Source organism: Apodemus sylvaticus, chromosome 2, assembly GCF_947179515.1.
Source record: "Apodemus sylvaticus chromosome 2, mApoSyl1.1, whole genome shotgun sequence".
NCBI lineage: Eukaryota > Metazoa > Chordata > Mammalia > Rodentia > Muridae > Apodemus > Apodemus sylvaticus.
The window spans coordinates 43128458-43140877 of NC_067473.1; the positions used below are offsets into that span (position 1 = coordinate 43128458).

At 42.1% G+C, this 12420-nt stretch overlaps 1 pseudogene; it reads right to left on the bottom strand.

Moving 5' to 3' along the window:
• Positions 1 to 1243: 1243 nt before the first annotated feature.
• LOC127677857 (uncharacterized) lies at positions 1244 to 12001 on the bottom strand (annotated as a pseudogene).
• Positions 12002 to 12420: the final 419 nt, after the last annotated feature.

The window sequence follows — 12420 nt, forward strand, 5'->3', positions numbered from 1 at the left end:
TATAGGTGTTAGGACAGAAGATATAATATTGATTGGGTTTATCTATACAAAACTTCACTCATAACATAGTTATGGTTTTAAACTTTCTACGAACCGGTAGAGAAGATAAATGATAGCTAGATAAATTAAGGGCTGAGGACAAGAGAAATCAGACCAGAAGAATTGGGTGAGAGGAACAGAGCTGAGAGAAGAACTGAACTGAGGAGTTTTTAGTCAGAAGAGAACAAGATTAGAAGGAAAATGCAGAGTGGAATAATTTAGAAACTATAGATAATATAAATGACTAAGAGAACGATGTGCAGAAGGCAGAGGGAAAGAGGAAAAAAGATGTTGCAGAGAACAGGAGCAGGCAGGCTTCTCCTCACCATGGGACAGGACAGGTACATGGTAAGGACAAGGCGGGCTTAGTCTTATTAAGAGAAGCAAAGCCTTTTTCTTACAAACATGGATTTAATTCATTTATCATTGAAAGGGTGGAAGCTTTTTCTTTCTCAATGCAATAAATATTGGAGTCCATTTTTCATCCAGAATGAGTGAGTTCTTTCTGCACCAGTGCTTGGTCTTTTGCTCCATATGCATATGTAAATATGGATGTGTGTGTAAGTATGCAATTGTGAGACTGTATGCATGTGTGTGTATGTAAGTATGAAATTGTGAGAATGCATGCAAGCTGGGCCCAGTTGACTGCGTGAAAATATGTATGAAACTGTTTGTATAAATTTATGTGAGATTATGCATATTCACTTATGTAGAAGTTTTTCTTTCTGCAAGTGTTATTCTCTTCTCCTGGTTCAATAGAAGTTTATTGCTCCTAACTTCCCCGTAGATTGACAAGCAAGAGGCTTCTGGACAATAGGGAAAAAGCTCTAGCAACTAATCCTTAATCTCCTACTGTTTTAGGATGAGGTGTTAAATGCCTGAGACTGCAGTCTCTGACTTCAGAGGAATGCAGAAGGCAGGTCAGCTATGTTAGCCTAGTAACTTAGATTTAGATAAGTAAACTTTTTATTATACAGCAACCCTAAATTTTCCTTAGGACGAAGTCTTACCCCAGAAGTTCATAAGACAAAGTCTTGCCCCCACCGACGCTCTTCCCCCCTCTGCTGCCTCAAGAAGAACCAAGTAGAAAAGAACACCTCTGCTGGGGCTGGCTCCCAGCACTGGAATGCCTCTCCAGAAAAATGAGGCATTCACAGCACTTTAAACTCCAGCCAATGATTTCATTCACCCTAAAAGCTCCTTCTCACTCTTCAAAGTTCATAGATAGCCCATTCCCATCTGAATAAAATATACATGTATAAGCCCACCTAGAATAAGGTTATGTGCACAAGCTAATAGAAATTTAGTCAGAGAAGGCCTTCTCCCCACCCCCCCCCTCCACACACATACAACTCCCCCCTTCCCCAGAATTCATTTCCAGCCTGACGGGGATTCTGCAACTGTTCTGGACTCTGCTTCTGTAAGGGTCCGTGATTTGCTGAAGAATGACACTCTTATCTCAAACAGTATGTAAATACACAGAGTGTTTAATTCTGCAGAAGTCCCTCATGCTGGGGTCTCCCATTACCAAGACGGACCCGGAAGTGAGCTCAGAGGCCCAATTTAAAGCACATTAGGGGAATTCCAGGGTAGGTGGGCTTTGTCTCACTTTATCTCTGTCAAGTGCAGTAGTGAGAAATGGGGAGAGTATAGAACAGGAGTCTTGCTACTTTGTTTCCAACTCAATTCCCCGGTAAGAGAAAGCTCAACTCAGTTAACAAAACAAGCTACAAGCCTAGATGATGCAGATCTCCCGCTACACTACTCTATTTCCATCCATATTATCCCATATACCTTGCGGTTTCTCCAGGCCACGAGCCTCTCTCTCTGCCACCTCTCGGTTGATCTCCTGTAGCTCCTCCCCTTCCTGTTTCTTCCCCCCCACAAGCTCCCCCGCCCCGCCCCCAGTCGCTCCTCCCCTAGACTCTCAGCTCCTCCCACTTCCTCCTGCCCAATCATTGGCTCAAGCCTTTATTTGAAAAGTTAAGATGGAGAGAAGGTTCACATGGCAACTCCTCATCTCCAGCCCCTCTGAGGAGTGGAGTTAGCATCAAAATAAAAGCCCAGGGCTATCCACAACGGAGAATTCCATCTGTAACTGACTGTGAACCGTCAACTGAGATAACTCACTACCTTCCCACCAGCCTGTCTCGTCCCTCTCACTCCATCCTTCCAGCCTGCTGTGTAGGAGCTTCTGGACATCCTGAGGGAGGAAACGGGACAGGGAACCACAGTTGAACCCCAACATGCATAACACACCTGCAGGGCATTTCTTAGTTAATGACTGATGGGGGAGGGATTAGCACATTGTGGGTGGTGCCATCCCTGGGCTGGTGGTCCTGGGTTCTATGAGAAAGCAAGCTGAGCAAGCCATGGGAGCTCACATGTAAACAGCACCCCTCCTTGTGCTCTGCATCAACTCCTGCCTCCAGGTTCCTGCCCAGTTTGAGTTCCTGCCCTGATTTCCTTTGATGATGAGCTGTTGATATAGAAGCATTAACAGAATAAACCCTTTCCTCCTCAAGTTGTTTTGGTCATGGTATTTTATCACAGCATTAGTAACCCTAACTAAGGCAATCAACAAACCCCGTCTATCAGATTTCATTCACAGAAAACGGGAATTGCTATTGAAAGTGTATGTGATGCATCGGTTTTTTTGAAATAATGGTTATTGTTATCAAAGAGAGTGCTTCTACCAAAAATACGGTTATGTTTCAAGATTAAACTAATTTTATTTTGTGTTTTCAATAGGAATTCATGTTTCTAACTAATCACTAAGTGTTTGTGCCCTGTCTAAATTCCTTTTGGGTTGCCTCAATTTTCTGCCAGTTTGCCACGCCCCTTGATTGTTTGCCATGCCCTCCTGCTTGCTTGCCACGCCCTCCTCCCACCCACCAGACTGGAATTACTGTCTGTCCTTTGCAGTCACTATGTCCTTATTTTTCTATAGTTTTAGCATCATAGCATTTCCTCTCTATAATAGAAAATTTAGGCTTTTACCATAACTAATCTTGAAGAAAATGAGATGGGCCCCTGTCCTCTTTTGGAAAGAGTGTCTGTTCTTTGGCTTACTCGATGCACATGGAATTTATCCACATCTGTGCAGCTTGTTTGTGTTTATGGTTGTGTATCATGGCACTGGGCAGGGCTCCTGTGTTCCCTCCACTGTGGGTGGTGAATATTGGGTTTGTTTTCCTGCATTCTACTATCATAGGACCTAAAAATGCCGCAATGTCGACTTGTAGGGCTTCCTCCCAAAATACCGCTCTTTACAGCCTTTGTTTATTCCCTAAAATAATCTTTAAGTCTAAATTTTTTCGCCAAAACCATTTATAAAGGATTTAATTTCTAAACCTTACAGGAGATACTAACATTTTTAAATGGAAAAAAGACTGCTCCCTTTAGTTTCCAGTCATATAATCTCCAAATCTGAAGCAGCACCTCCCTCCTCACTATACGGCTGGACAATTTTACATCCCATGGACAGCGAGTGGGAATGCCATGTCCTTCTCATCTGTCAGTCAGCCTCCCATCACTGAAACAAAATGCCTGAGACAATGTACTTAAAAAGAGGAAAGGTTTCCTTTTTGCTTTTTTTTTTTATCACCATTAGGAACTTCTGACCCATGGCCATGGTCTTTGAACCCGGCCATGGCAGGACCTGTAGGGCAGGACAGCATGGCAAGTACCTATGGTAGAGGAAATCTGTGGACAGGATGAAAGAGAGAGAGGAGTAGAGACTCACAATCCACATCAAAGAATTGTCCTAGCAACCCACTGACGTAACACAAGGCCCTGCCTCTTAAAGGGTCTGCCCTCTCCTACTGTAGTTTGCAAACATATGACACATTTCTATTCTCTACTATTTGTGAAGACAAGAATATGGTCTGTTTGGTTGAAAATTTGGTGGGAAGAGTGTGTGTTCTGTTGACAGTGGTCAGAGTGTCTCATACAAACAAATAAGTCAAGTGGGTCAGTGTATTGCTCAAGCTTTCTACAAACAATGGTTTTCTGCCTGCTTATTGTACCCATTACTGAGAAACATGTTATAATCTCTGACTACAACAATGGATTTCTGTGCTTGTGATCTTCCAGCTCTTTCCATTTCTCTTCATGTCTTTTGAGAAATTTGAGATTCTTGCATCATCTTAGAGAAGTGGCATCTCTATCACTGTGTATGGAGTTCTAGTATCTCCCCTGGAATCTTGGTAATATCCTATGTTCTGAAGTTTGCCTCTGTTACATTATTTAGTTTTCTCTGAAAGTTGTTTGAATTTAGGGTTCCCTTAATTTTAACTTAATTATGACTGTATTTTTAAAATAGGTGATTCAAAAGCATCACATAAATGGGTCCTATTTTCTATTAGTCTAACAAACTATGATTTAGTGTCTGGAAGCCAGAGAGAAGCTGAAGGGAAACCTGTCTTTGGGAGGGGGCATCATTGGTTTTGTGAGCTAGAAAATTAGAGTTGACAGGAAGATGGCACACTAGCCTCATGGGTGATTTGGAATTCATACATCTATGCCACCTCATCCCTCCAGTGCTGGGGGCACAACCACACTATCTCTTCGAGGAATGTAAATTCTACTGTGTGAGAATAAGCCATCTCTCCCATCTCTCTAGCATATCTCTACCAGCCTCTTACCTGGGCCTTGTACTACCCACTGATGCTCAAGGGCACCTCCACCTTGCCCTGCTGGAATCTACCATCCATGGTGAACCAGAGATCAAACCTTGAGTTTAAATGAACATTGCAAACCTGACAACTACAAAGCACTAGTTTTCCTCATCTGATCTCCAAACGTTTCTTCAACCCACCCACCCCTTCTTTCTCACTCATAAAGAGATCATGGCAAAGATGAGTGTTTGATGCATATGCCGTGCTTCAGGTGAGCTTTGTCTTCAATGTTCTTCAGCTCTCCAGGGCAAAAGAAACAACAACATATTCAGGGATTTGTTTTAGAAACTGGTTCACGTGACCATGAGGAACAGAATGTCTGAGCCCTGTATATGTCTGTCCTGGAACTCAGTATGGAAATTAAAGAAGTCAAAGTTTATCAATTTATCTTTCTTGTCAAGTTGACTCTGAACAGTTAATATGGGGAGGACCTAGAAAGCATCTAGGAAATCCTTTAGTTCCCAAAAGTGTTTTTGAGTGACATACCAAAGACCCAGGGTTCTGTAATTAGACATTCATTCTGCAGCTTATGTTGGATATTTTGCTTTCAATTTGCTTACATGTGGAATTGATTATACGTGGAGTTAAGTAAAACCCAAATTCCTGGGCACACCTATGAGGATTTTTTTCTTAATTAAATGCTTTGAAGGCAGGAGACCCATTTCTAATCTGGGTCCTTAAATTGGGAAGATTCACCTTTAACCTGGGCCATACCTTATGCTGGCTGTCTAGATAAAGGACATGGAAGAAGGAACCTTGCTCTCTTTGCCTCTTTACTTTTATTCTCATTGTAAAGTGCATTCCTGCACTGGCATAGAGCACATTTCTTCAGGATTCCAGTGTATACTACAGACCAGCTGAGACATCCAGACTCATGGACTGAACAACTCCTGGATTCTTGGACCTTCCATTGGTAGACAGGCATTGTTGGACTGGCTGGACCAGACACTGTAAGCCATCCTAATAAATCCCTTTTCTATCCTCTAGGTGTGTGTGTGTGTGTGTGTGTGTGTGTGTGTGTGTGTGTGCTCTGTTAAGTTCTGTTCCTCTAGAGAACCCTGACTAATACAAGACCTTACTCCTGGAACATAGTACAAGAAAACACTCAGAATCTTTGGCAGGCAGGAGCCTGAATTACTTTTGAAAGGTCTGTATAGGTTATTCCCAGTAAAGAAGCTGTGAAGTCAGTCTCCTTTACCTGGTACAAGAGGTAGGTAGAGAGGCTGGAGAGATGGCACAGCTGTTTAAGAGTACTGACTGCTCTTCCAGAAGTTCTGAGTTCAAATCCCAGCAACCACATGGTGGCTCATAACCATCTGTAATGGGATCTGACCCCTTCATCTGGGTGTCTGAAGATAGCTACAGTGTACTAGTATACATTAAATAAATACATAAATCTTAAAAAAAAAGAGGTAGGTAGAGTGGGGTAGGACTAAGACCAGAAAGGCTGGTGAAGAACAGGACAGAAGGAAAGGGAGGCCCTGAAAGAAAGACATGCTCAAGGTGATCCCAATACAGGTTGAGCTGGGAACAGGGAAGCCACGGAGCTTCTGGGAGCACAGTACACTGACTATCCAGCCTTAGGACACAGCCTTTCTTTCTGCTTGCTGGGGGCAGCCCACCACTCCCAAACAAGTTCGACAACAGACTCCTACTCCTGTGTGAACAGCTGCTCTTGTTTGCTGGGAACTTTCCCAGGTTAGGCAGAGAAAGTCCTGTGATCTGCACTCAGCTCAGCTCTGGGAACAGCAGAACCATTGCCATGGAGCCTGGGAAGAATTTAATTTGTCTCTTGAAGGTCCTAAAGTCCAGTCTCTAATACTGGGTTCACAAAGAACCCCAGACAGATCATGTGTTCAGTAGGAAATAATTGAGCAGCTCAAAGATCTGTGTATTAGTGAGGGTTCTCTAGAGTCACAGAATATATGGGTAGTCTCTATATAGTAAGGGAATTTGTTGATGACTTAGAGTCTTTAGTTCAACTCCCCAACAATGCTCAGCAGGAGCTGTAGATGGAAATCCAAGAATCTAGCAGTTGCTCAGTTCCACAAGGCAAGCAGGTGAAGAAGAGAGAGAGTACATCTTTCTTCTTCCAATGCCCTTATGTAGGTCTCCAGCAGAGGGTGTGGCCCAGATTAAAGGAGTGTGCCTTTAGCCCCAGATGACCTTGAACTCAGAGATCTCCTTGTCTTAATCTTCTGGAGTTCATAGCCACTATTCCTGAAGATCTCCATGCTAAGATCCAGTTCAGAAACTCTCAGCGTCCAGATTAGTATTACAGGTGTGGCTTCTAATTCAGGATTGTAGTTCATTCCAGATATAGTCAAGTTGAAAATCAGGAATAGCCACTACAATCCACCCCTTGTCAACTTGACACAAATGATATCTCATGTTCGCATGAAACAATAACAAGTTCATGAATATGCCTAACATGATATAGCTATTCCTACTACAATTGCAAAGGCATTTGTGAATTTACAATGGAGCAATGTCCCTTGAGAACCTTCTTTTATTGTCTCCTTCCTTAGTGACGAATACTTAAATACCAATTGATGTTAAGGAAATTGGAAGAAAGATAAATGTATTCCTTTTTTTAATTTTCTATATTCTTTGTTCACATTCCAAATGCTTTCCCCTTTCCACATTACCCTCTTCCCATATGACCCAAAGACCCTCTTCACTCCACCCATTCCCCAATCACCCCCTCCCATTTATCTGTCCTGGTACTTCCCTACAATGCTGGATCAAGCTTTTCCAAGAGCAGGGACCTCTCCTTCCTTCTTCTTGGGAATCATTTGATATGTTAGTTGTGTCTTGAGTATTCAGAGCTTCTGGGCTAATTAATATCCATTTATCAGTGACTACATTCCATGTGTATTCTTTTGTGATTGGGTTACTACACTTAGGATGATATTTTCCAGTTCGAACCATTTGCCTAAAAAAATTCATGAATTCATTGTTTTTAATTGCTGAGTAGTATTCCATTGTGTAAATACACTACATTTTCTCTATACATTCCTCCATTGAGGGACATCTGGGTTCTTTCCAGTTTATGGCTATTATAAATAATAAGGCTGCTATGAACATGTGGAACATATGTCCTGAGTGCATGCCGGGGAATCCTCTGGGTATATGCCCAGGAGTGGTAGACAACATAAGGAGGTCAAAGGGATACAAATTGGAAAAGAAGAAATCAAACTATCACTATTCAAGATGATATGTTTATATACTTAAGTGTCCAAAAAACTCCACCAGAGAACTTCTACAGCTGATAAACAACTTCAGCAAAGTGACTGGTTACAAAATCAACTCAAGCAAATCAGTAGCTTTCCTATACTCAAAAAATAAGCAGGCTCAGAAAGAAATTAGATAAATGACATCTTTTGCAATAGTCACAAACAATATAAAGTATCTTGGTGTGACACTAACCAAACAAGTAAAAGATCTGTATGACAAGAACTTCAGGTCTCTGAAGAAGGAAATTGCATGGCATTGGTACAGTGACAGGCCGGTAGATCAATGGAATAGAATTGAAGACCCAGAAATGAACCCACACACCTGTGGTCATTTCATCTTCAACTAAGGAACTAAAATCATCCAATGGAATAAAGATAGCCTTTTCAGCAAATAGTGTTGTTTCAACTGGAGGTCAGCATACAGAAGAATGCAAATTGATCCATTCTTATCTCTTTGTACTAATTTCAATTTCAAGTGGATCAAGGACCTCCACTTAAAACCAGACACACTGAAACTAATAGAAAAGAAACTGGGGAAGACCCTTGAGGACATGGGCACTGGGGAAATGTTCCTGAACAGAATACCAATAGCTTATGCTCTAAGATCTATGGACACTGTCAAAAGGACAAAATGACAACCAACAAATTGGGGAAAGATCTTTAGCAACTCTACATCTGACAGAGGGCTAATATCCAATATATACAAAGAACTCAAGAAAGTAGACTCCAGAGAGCCAAATAACCCTATTAAAAAATGGGGTACAGAGCTAAACAAAGAATTTTCACCTGAAGAATTTTGAATGGCTGAGAAGCACCTTAAGAAATATTCAACATCAATAATCATTAGGGAAATGCAAATCAAAACAACCCTGAGATTTCACCTCACACTAGTCAGAATGGCAATGAAAACTGAGGAGACAGCAGGTGTTGGCAAGGATGTGGAGAAAGGAACACTCCTCCACTGCTGATGGGATTGCAAGCTGGTACAACCACTCTGGAAATCAGTCTGGCAGTTCCTCAGAAAACTGGGCATAACACTTCCGGAGGATCCTGTTATACCACTCCTGGGCATATACCCAGATAAATGTATTCTTAACAAAATAGGACAGAAGCATTCATAATATTCCATGATCCTCATGTTTTGCAACTGGTTATGTGACCTTAGGGTTAGGGTTAGGGTTAGGGTTAGGGTTAGGGTTCCTTCCTCTACTACACATTCTGTGTTTTCTTCACCCTAGGCAAGCACCTCAGCAGGTCTTGGCTCTTTTCCTGGAGGACTGACCCATACCTTCATTCCCAAAGGTGTGTGCCCTTTGTCATGCTTCTTGGATTAGGCTGTTGTAGTTTCCACTGACTTTAATCACAGGACTTGGTAGGACTAAGAGATGCCCTAAGGGCATCTGCACTCCAAAGACAATCCTGCTTACTTCCATTATGGAGAGGAAATCCAATTTCCCCATGGTGATCTCAATCTATCACCCCTCCTTTATTCCTTTCTTAGCCTGTTGGCTTAAGGGCAGTAGAAGCCAAAAATGACCAGGAGGAAGTCTGAGTTTCCAGTTCAAAGGAATGTTTGTTGTGGCTCCTAGTAGAAACACTCTCCCCTCTGGAACAAAAACTTCTAGGCCATCAGAACCTAGAGTTTTTGGAACAGGAAACAAAAATTCTCCTAGAGGGTCACTAGAAGTGATAGTGAGTGGAACTATTCCCTTTTGCATCCCTTGATTCCTGGACCCATGGAACCATGTGGGATCCATATGGGAGAAACTGTACCATATAGCAGACACAGATTCAAAGCATACACTGCCTTCTGAAGAACTCTGCCCAAGCCCTCCATGCTGTTGCCACCTAATTGGCACCTAATTGGTGCAGTAAATGTGTCTTCAAAAGGCCATTCTATCTTTCTGTCAGACCAGTTGCTTCAGGATGATGGGGAACATGCTAAGACTAATTAATTCCACGATTGTGGGCCCACTGTTGCTCTTCTCTGGTTGTGAAATGCCTTCCTTGGTCAGAAACGATACTCTGTGGAATACCCTGACAATAGATAAGGCATTCTATGAGTGCATGGATAGTGGTTTTGGCAGAAGCATTACATACACGAAAGGCAAATCTATAACCAGGATAAGAATCTACTCCAGTAAGAACAAAACGTTGTCCTTTCCATGGAGGAAGTGGTCCAATGTAGTCAACCTGCCACCAGGTTACTGACTGGTCACCTTGAGGAATGGTGCCATTTTAGTGCTGGTTTCTTCTGTTGGCAGATCTGGCATTCAGCAGCAGCTATAGCCAAGTCAGTCTTGGTGAGTGGAAGTCCCCGTGGTTTAGGACAAACATAACCTCTGCCTCAGCCACCATGGCCACTTTGTTCATGTGCCCGTTGGGCAATAACAGGGATGGCTGGGGAAAGAGACTGACTGTCCACAGATAGGGTTATCCTATCCACTTGATTATTGAACTCCTCCTCAGCTGAAGTCACCTTTCAGCATTTATATGGGACTCAAATATCTTCACATCCTTTGCCCATGTGGAGGGATCTGTCCACAAACTTCTTCCCCAGATGTCTTTCTCACCAATTTTCCAATCATGATCTTTCCAAGTCCCTGACCACCCAGCCAATCCATTGGCAACAGCTCCTGAGTCAGTGAACAATCATACATCTGGCCACTTCTTCTTCCAAACAAACTGTAATGCCATATGTACTGCTGGAAGTTCTGCCCACTGTGCAGATTTTCCTTCACCTGTATCTTTCAAGGTTGTCCATGAAAGGGATTGCAATGCTGCAACTGTCCACTTCTGGGTGGTGCCTGAATAATGTGCAGAGCCATCAGTAAATCAGGCTCTAGTCTTCTCTGTGTCAGTCAGCTGGTCATAGTGAACACCCCATGAGGCTTTAAGTGCATGGCAGCAGATGGCATTGTAACAAGAATAGAAACCATAAGCATTTGAACATCTTCTTCATGTAACTTGCTTGTGCCTTCAGAACCTGCTCTGATCTGATCACGTATGTACCACTTCCATTTGATATTAGACTGCTGCTCTGCACGTCCTACTTTGTGACTTGGAGGATCTGATAACACCGAGCTCATGATGAACAGTTCAGGTCACATAGTAACTTGGTGTCCTATTGCCAAATGTCCAGTATCCACTAAGGACCAATAGCAGGCCAAGAGCTGTTTTTCAAAGGGAGAGTAGTTGTGTGCAGATGATGGTAGAGCTTTGTTCCAAAATCCCAAAGGTCTCTTCTGTCATTCACCTACAGGGGCCTGCCAGAGGCTCCAAACAGCATCTCTATCTACCACCAACACCTCAAGTACCATTGGGTCTGCTGAATCATAAAGTTCAAATGGTAGAGCAGCTTGCTCAGCAGCCTGGACCTGTTGAAGAACATTCTCCTGTTCTAGGCCCCACACAAAGCTAGCACCTTTCCAAGTCACTTGGTAAAAAGGCCTGAGTACCACACCTAGGTGAGGAATGTGCTGTCTCCGGAATCCAAATAGTCCCACTAACCATTGTGTTTCTTTCTTAATGGTAGAAAGGGCCATAACATATCTTTCACCTTAGAAGGAATATCTCTGCATGCCCTACACCACTGTACGCCTATGAATTTCACTTAGGTAGACAGTCCTTGAATTTTGTTTACATTTATTTCCCATTCTCTGATTCACATATGTGTTACTAATGAACTCAAAGTGGTTGCTATTTCCTGCTCACTTGGTCCAATCAGCATAATGTCATCAATATAGGGCACCAATGTGATATTTTGAAGAAGAGACAAATGATCAAGATCACTTCTAACTAAGTTATGATACTGGACAGGATATTCACTATTCCTCAGGTGAAAATTCTTTGTTTAGTTCTGAACACCATTTTTAATAGAGTTATTTGGCTCTCTGGAGTCTACCTTCCTGAGGTCTTTCTATATCTTGGATATTAGCCCTCTTTCAGATGTGGGGTTGGTAAAGAACTTTTCCCAATTTATTGGTTGCCATCAGCCTACTTTCTAATAGACCCAATGACCAACAGCTCAGTAATGGCATCACCCATCATGACCTAGGCCCTCCCACATTGGTCGCTAATTTATAAATGTCTTATAGCTGGATTTCATGGAGGCATTTACTCAATGGAAGCTCTTTTGTAATAACTCTAACTTTGTCAAGTTCATACATAAAAGCAGCTAAATTATCTTTTACTTGGTTCTATTTTGTAACCATCTTACATAATTAAATTTTAATGTTTTATAACTATTAGAAGAGAAATACAGTGGATTTTTGCTTCAAAATTTGTTCATGACTTCAGGAAAATAAGATTTAAACACTTGTTGAGGCTTAATTTTATGAAATACTTCTTTACACAAAGAATAGCACTTGGAACAGAAAGGATAAGATATAGCTTATTCTACACACTTGAATGCCTCCTCCATCCCCCCATCCTTCATGTTGATGTCCCATATTGTATAAAAAGAT